Genomic DNA, 7,835 nt, shown 5'->3' on the forward strand with positions numbered 1-7,835 from the left:
CATTTAATCCAAGGTCTAAATCAAATAAGGGGTAGCCTGTGAGTCAGCAGGGGGTGCTTCCCCAAATGAATAAAAGTGATGAAATGGACTCATCTATAGTTAGGCTTCGCCATATGAACTGGAAGTACTGGAGATAAAATTAGTTGATAGGCATTACGAAAACTAAATGATTCACAGAGAGAAGCAAGTAGAGCGTAGGTCCCTTAGTTGTTAGGCATTGAAACTATGTATGAGTGTTAACAGAAGTCATGAGGTACAGCGGAGCAGAAGCTAGCCAGCCAAATAAAGGCCAGAGCTGCCCAGGGTGGCGCCTGACTCCCCAAATGTCATTCGAGTCTTAGAGAGGCCTGGCCACTCTGGGACCTCATGCAAACCACCTGCATGGCCAGGATTTCTATCTTCACTAGTATCAACACGAAGGATCCCCATCCTTATGGAAAATTGAGTTGTTTTTTGAATTGAGTAGATAAGCCAAAGACCCCTAACACCAACAATTTGTATGGCCTGTTCTTTTTAGCTTTATAGATTTAAAGGGGACCAACTCTGAAAGTCAGCTGAGTCAACCCAACACCCAATAACCTTGCGCCTGTTACTGGAACATGTGGGCCAGATGGTGAGGAGCAAATCCCAAGTTCACCACTTGGGCAAATTACTGAACCTCTCTTACCTCAGATTGTACATCTGTAAAATGGGAATGTCTACAGTACCTAGCTCATGAGGCTGCTATGAGGATTTTTTTTTTAGTTAACTTATTTATTTACTTGGCTGTGCCAGCTCTTAGTTACAGCACACAGATCTTCAATCTTTAGTTGCAGCACATCAGATCTAGTTCCCTGACCAGGGATCAAACCCTGGCCCCCTGCACTGGAAACCCAGAGTCTTAGCCACAGGTCCACCAGGGGAGTCCCTGATGTGAGGATTTAATGGAATAATGTAAGACTAAACCTTGGTGTGTAGTTGCTAATCAATAAATGTTAGCTTATGAGTCAGGGTTTTTGCTTGAGTTGCTCCCGGCAGTATTCTTTGCACCCAGACTTGTACCTGCACAGTTAAAAATGCAATAAATATTTATTGAATGACTTAAGAAAATATTATTATGTGAATTATTATGGCCACTCTTTTATTTGCCTCTTTTCTTGGTGGTGATCAGGCCAGAGGTGTCACGTCACAGGCATGCCCATGGACAACATCCTCCAAAAAGTTCCTAAAAGCATGTAAACAGAGAGTGCTAATGGAATTCATAGGCCCTATTTCAAAGGAGCCTGCTGTTCAGAATATATTATCTTTATTTAGCATTTATATTACACTTTTACATTTTCAAAGCCCTTTTCAGTTTTTTAACTAAATATTTGTTATAACATTCCTATGTTATCTTTCTTAAGGGAGGTAACTGGGGCATGGTTCCAATCATTAATACCTATAACTGGAAGAAAATTCATCACATAAATACAGTAAGTGTAACTGTATATTAAAAAAAATCTGGAACATTACTTTGTTCATGTAGAATGCCGAATGGAATGTCAGTGTTCAAGAAGAAGACAATCTGTTACTTTAAATTATACTAGCTCTGCCTTTCACTTGGTTCTATTTAAGGAACTAGAATCAATAGAAAGGTTTTTAAAGTGAGGTTTCTCAATGGGTTTGAAGACTTTAAGGAATAAAATTTTGAAATTCAGTATTGAAACATTTCACCATATCTTAGTAATTTCCCAATTTTTTCTATGAAAACCTCTCCAAGAAAGTAGTTCTTGCCTCCTGTCACTGTTTAGAGGTTTTCTATATGCCCTTAGAATTTGTAGACAGTGAAGAATGAAAGGGTAGAAATCAGTCCACTGTTGATGAAATCAGTCAAGAGGAATCTAGTTTAAGGAGATGTGGGAAATGCCCAAATGCAATCAGGTGTCTCTGTGGAGTTTCAGGAAAGTCTGAAAATGTATTGGACCAAAAAGAGAGGCTGAGTTTTGGTTACTATTCTAGCTGATTGGCTCCACTAAAGATTAAAATAATCCTAACTCAGAGGAGCTCTCAATAAAGCTGGATGATCTATTTCTTTGACTCTAGTTGACTTCCTCTTCTACATAACCCAACCAGCTGTGTACTGATTGCAAGGTCAAATTCCACCCCAGTTTTCTCCTGTCCCAATGTAAGCTCCTTCTGCCCTTCAACTTCCAAATCTCTCTCTTTTTCTCTGCCATCCCCGGGGAGAAATATTCCTACTTCTTCACAGGCCGTCTCTCTAAATGTGTTCTTGATCACACCCTCTCACTATTCCTCCATAAATTTTCATTATTCTCCTGATATTTACAGTTTGCTATTCTCCACTGGCTTTTCTACAGCCCCCAAATACGCTCATATCTTCCCAGTCCTAGAAAAGAAAACCTTTTTTTGTCAGTTCTACGTCCCTTCAAATACTGTGCCATAATTTCTCCTGTGTTGCCAAACTTCTTGAACAAGTAGTTTGCACTCAATGTTCTTCGTTTCCATACATCTGGTTCATCCTTCAATCCACGGACTTAACTGAATATGCTTTCTTCTTTTAAAGTCTCCAGTGACTTCCTAAATGTCAAATCTAGTGGCTACAGTCCACTTCCTATTTAAGATTCTAGACGCATTTGATGGTGTTGACTAATCCCTTCTTCGAAACTGTCTTCTCACGTAATGTCTTTGTCAATTTACTTTCCTGGTTGTTCTCTTGTGGTTCAGACCTAGTCCCTCTTTCTCCTCCCACCTGATAAATATGATTGCTTCTGGAGTTAAGTTCTGGTCTTCTGGTTTTATATTCTCTCTTTCTGCAGAGCTTCAGACTTATATTTCCAATTTCTTGAGCTATAAATCGACGTGGATATTCTATGTGTTAGAAGACTGTGAATGATGTGATGGTTTAAAAGAAACAAAAAACTTTAGGGTTAAACCTGTGTTGGAGTCCCATTTCCACTACTTAACTAGGTATTAGTAACTGAATCTACCTAAACTGAATTTCCTCCAGTGTCTAATAATATCTCCTGTATTGGCCATTATCAAGATTAAAGGAGATAATTCATGTAAGTTGCCTAACACATAAGAGTTTAATGAATAGTAACTATTGTTTCTGTCTGCTATTTCTTCCTTCTGCATTCTCCATCTCAGTTTATAATGTCCCAGGGCTTTCAGTCACAGATTTAACTCCAGCTTCCTCTTGCTGCTCCCCACATCCAGATCCTATTGATTGTTCCTCTGTGATATCTGTCTTCTAATCCCTCCCTCCACTTTACTGTTTCCTCTGCCACTCAACAGCCTGGTCTCCTGCCAGGCCTATTACCCTTCATTTCTAACTACATCTTTGCCATTACATTCACTCTTTCGGAGTGTAGAGTTGGTAATGTTACTCCCCTGCTCCAAACCCCTAAATAGTTCCTCAAAGCTTTAGAAAAAGTACATCTTCTTGGTCTAGTATTTAGTGCCTTTCAAACACTGAAACACATTGACTTTTCTATCTTCAGCCAGCACACCCAGAGAAACCAAGAGTGAGCCATGCCAAGTAAACCAGTGCATCGCCACCTGTCTGTGCTTTTGTTCTTGCCATTTCCTAAACTTGAAATACCCTCTTTCTGCCCCCACTGACCTATCAAAATTTGTCTCTCTCAGAGTTATTTGTACACCCATGTGTATAGCTGTACATTCACAGTAGCCCAAAGGTGGAAACAGCACAAATGGCCATCAGCATATGAGTAAATAAACCAAATGGGGTATATACATACAATGGAATATTATTTAGCCTTATAAAAGGAAGGAAATTCTGACTCATGCTTTAAGTGAACCTTGAAAACATTATGCTAAGTGAAATTAGCCCGTCATGAAAGGACAGATCTTCTAAGATTACACTTAGCTGGGGCAGGGGGTGGGCGGCGTGGAATTGGGAGTCATCATTTAATGGGTACAGAGTTTCAGTTTTGTAAGAGGGAAAAGTTTTGGAGTTGGACAGTGGTGATAGTTTTTGGGCAACAATGCAAACATACTTAATGCCACGTAACCAAACATTTAAAAAATGGTTGAAATAGGCAATTTTATGTGTGCATGGTGGTGGTTTAGTCATTAAGTCATGTCCAACTCTTGCAACCCCAGGGACTTTAGCTAGCCAGGTTCCTCTGCTTATGGGATTCTCCAGGCAATAATACTGGAGTGGGTTGCCATTTCCTTCTCCAAGGCATCTTAGAGCTCTCCAGTATATCCTACTCTGACCTTTATATCAGTAAATTTTAATGGGAAGTTAAAATTTTATCCTAATCCTAATTTGGGGCCTAAAAGTTTGTGCTTCCACATATTAAATTCCAACAGATTATATAACCCCAAGACCACCACTAATGACTAGAACCAAAGACAAAATCTAGATGCAAAAAAAGTCTTTTATACAGTAGGTTAAGTGTCTTTTACTCATTCATTCACCCATTCACTTGGACATTAGGTCCCACTGTATATGTATATTTTACTGCAATTAAATTTTTTTTCCTAATTCAAGTTACATATATTAAATACCAGGGACTGTGCTAGACCCTGGGAATACAATGAACAAACAAGCTGATGAATAAAAGTGCTACCTGTCCCAGAGCGCCGTATAATTGAGAAGGCCTCAAACTCTACCTCCACCATGAAAAACTCCAGGTCATTACACTTGAAATTGAAAGCTTTCTTCTGTCTCTGCATCTGTTTTCGTGCTGGTCATATCCTGCTCTCTATTGTATCTGGTCCCCATAAACGTTTGTCTCTCTTTTGAGATAATAAAATTCCCCGAGGTCAGGAGCTCTATCTTATCTATTCATTTTTTTAATCTATCATAGCACTTAGTACAGTTCATTGCACATAATGGGGGGCTCGATAAATACTTGTGGAGTAGAACAGAACATAATGGAAGTTAAATTCAGCCATCAGTGATGTTTCAGGCCAAAATGACACCACCTCATAGACAGGCCTTCCTCAGGAGAGGCGTACTGGCCAGTAACATACTCTAACACGAAGATCAAAGGAGAGCCTGCCTCTCTAACACAACGGCATCACTCAGTACTGGGTACTTATAGCTGTTCTAGATTCCATTTGTGATCCTCAGTAAGTGGACTGTCGTCTCACATCTGAATGGATTTTCTAAAATTTCAAATGTAAAGCCATGATTCAAACATAGATGGATGGGCTTAGGCACCATCCGGTATGTTTACCGTCAGAAATGTGAGCCAACCGTTAAGAGTTTTGTGAGAAAATGTATAGCCGCTAACTGTTGGTTTCCCTTCCTGACCCACTGGAGTTTGGTGGAGTCCAAATGACAGCTGGTTTCTTTTGAGCACATGACGATAATTAGCACAAAGAGCACTGAGGAACCGACAGTGTTCTATCTTCTGATAAGCTTTTAATTATAAGTCATCCAGGTAGCCTCGGACACTGAAGACTATTTTCTTGAATGCTAGGAAAATCTTTCTTTCATCAAGATGGGATTACTCTTTTCATCTTCAGGGGCAGAATTCTCTCTTTTGCTTTCTAGATGAGACTTAGGCCCCCTGGTGCTTAATAATTATGCCTAATAGTTTACAACTGATTACAGAGTGCCAAGAAATGTGCAAGGCACTTGGGCTATATTATCTCATATCTTCTTGACAATCCTATGAAACAGCAAGGTGGATTTGTGTCTCTGTGTGTGTGTGTGTGTGTGTGTGTGTGTGTGTGTGACTACCCTAGATTCTTTTCCTCTTCTTTCACTGATAGCACCAATTTTCTCTTTAGGGAGCTTGCAGACTCATTCCATGTGGCCTTAGGGGCTTGCCAAGTCCACAGTTTCCTATCATCAAGGAATGGGTGGGTGACGAAAGTGAGGCCATTTTGACTGTCAGGAGTATCGACTGATTCATGGGCTGAGTGACTTGAGTAGCTGGCTGTAGATAGGTAATTTCAGAGTGCACTCCCCAAGTTTCTAAATGATATCTTCACAGTAGCCCTGGTGTCTGTTACCCCAAGACCTAGTCACTTAGCTTTTCCTTCAGCTTTTTGACATACTAAATTTTGTTCCAATAACTTCTGCTTTAAAAAAAGAAAGCAGTCTAATTTTAGCCAGAATCAGTTGTTGGTAACCTGCAAATCTTCCCTATAAGGTAGTGTATTTGTTTCTATTACTGTGTAACAAATTACCACACATGGTAGCTGCTGAAAACCACACACATTTATGATCTCACATTGTCTAGAGGTCAGGGCTCCAGGCCCAGCTAAACTGGGTCCTTGGCCCAAGGACTCACAAGGCAGAGTTGAGGTGTCAGCCAGGACCAGTGTCTCACCTGAGGCTTGGAGGTCTCTCCTGAGCGTGTGCATCGTCAGCAGAGCTCTGCTCCTTGTCACAGTATTGAAGTCCCTTTTTTCTTGCAGGTTGTCTGCCAGCTGGAAGCTCATACAGGGCCCTACAGGTCTTGCCACATCTATGGGCGTCTCACAAATGACAATTTGCTTCTTCATTCCTGGCAGAAAAGTCTCTCTCACTTGAAACATCTCCTTTAGGGAGGCCCTCGACCCTCCTTTAAAAGGTTTACCTGATTAACTCAGGTCGACCCAGGATAATCACCCTTTTGATTAACTCAAAGTCAGATGATTAAAACCTTAATTACATCTTAAAAAAAATCCCTTCTCTTTTGTCACATAACATAATCTAATCAGTACAGTAGAATCCCATCACATTCATCCCACAGTCAAGGGGAGATGATTAAACAGTACACACCAGCCCGGAGGAACCTTGGGGGCCAGCTAACACAGATAGCTACTCTTTATCCCCATTTGAGAGATGAATAAACTATGGTTTATAGAGGTAAGTCATTGGTCAAGATGACACAGTTCTAAATGTTAGTATCAAGATTTGAACTAGGTCTATGGCCAGTGTTTAAGCTAAGTCATGGTATTCTTGAAATGATTTTCTATTTCCTTCATCTAAATCCTCTTATACTTGCAGAAACTTTTCTGTATTTTTACGAGTTAGTCTAGCTTCTTTTTCCCACCTTATCTGAATACTCCTGTTCTCTACATCACATGTCTGTATAGACAAGAGGGGAAGTCACTGCAGAGATACTAAGGCATTTGACAGCTTTAGAGCATCATCGTATGTGAATCATCATGGTAGATGCCATGAGACAACCCAAGGTGGACCGCCAAGAAACCCGTTTTCTATCGGAAGATACACAAGATCAGTCAAAAATGCATGTATATGGGTGGGAAGATAGTAAAGGAGTGCAAAGAAGAGGGAATAACTTCTAACTGGAATGAAAGGATTCGAGACATTTTCTCAAGGAAAATGAGCAGGACCTCGCCTTGCAGGAAAGTGAGGGGTGGCGGGGGAAGAACGTCCTGGAGCGCCAGCCTCTCGTGTGTTCCTCCCCCCTTCATCCTTCCTCTTGGAAGTTGACACGCAAGAAGCTTTTTCAGAATTAAAAGATGCTCATGGTACCCCACCTCTTGAGATTCCGCTTCCTTTGCTTGACTTATGGTAGTTTAGAAACCAAGGAAAATAAATCAATTTTGATCAAAAGATAGAAAAATAATTTCATTTGAACATCATCTAAAGCATGCTTTCACTGGCCTACTGATGTGTGTATTATACCAGAGTACTGACTGTACTTTTCTTGCATGATTTATCCTGTTATTTCTTGGAAAATTCATGTTTTTCCTCTTAGGCCCAAGGTGTCATTGATGGTCAATAAGGCAAATAGCACTAATATCACTAGGGAAAGTACAGAAAACAGCAGAGAAAATAGCATTCTAAATTATGTCAAACCACTAGTATATCTATACCAGAAATACTTATGTGTATCTGTCTTGCTAGAAATTTTATGTGAAAC

The sequence above is a fragment of the Odocoileus virginianus genome, chromosome 34 (assembly GCF_023699985.2).
Source record: "Odocoileus virginianus isolate 20LAN1187 ecotype Illinois chromosome 34, Ovbor_1.2, whole genome shotgun sequence".
Classification (NCBI taxonomy): Eukaryota; Metazoa; Chordata; class Mammalia; order Artiodactyla; family Cervidae; genus Odocoileus; species Odocoileus virginianus.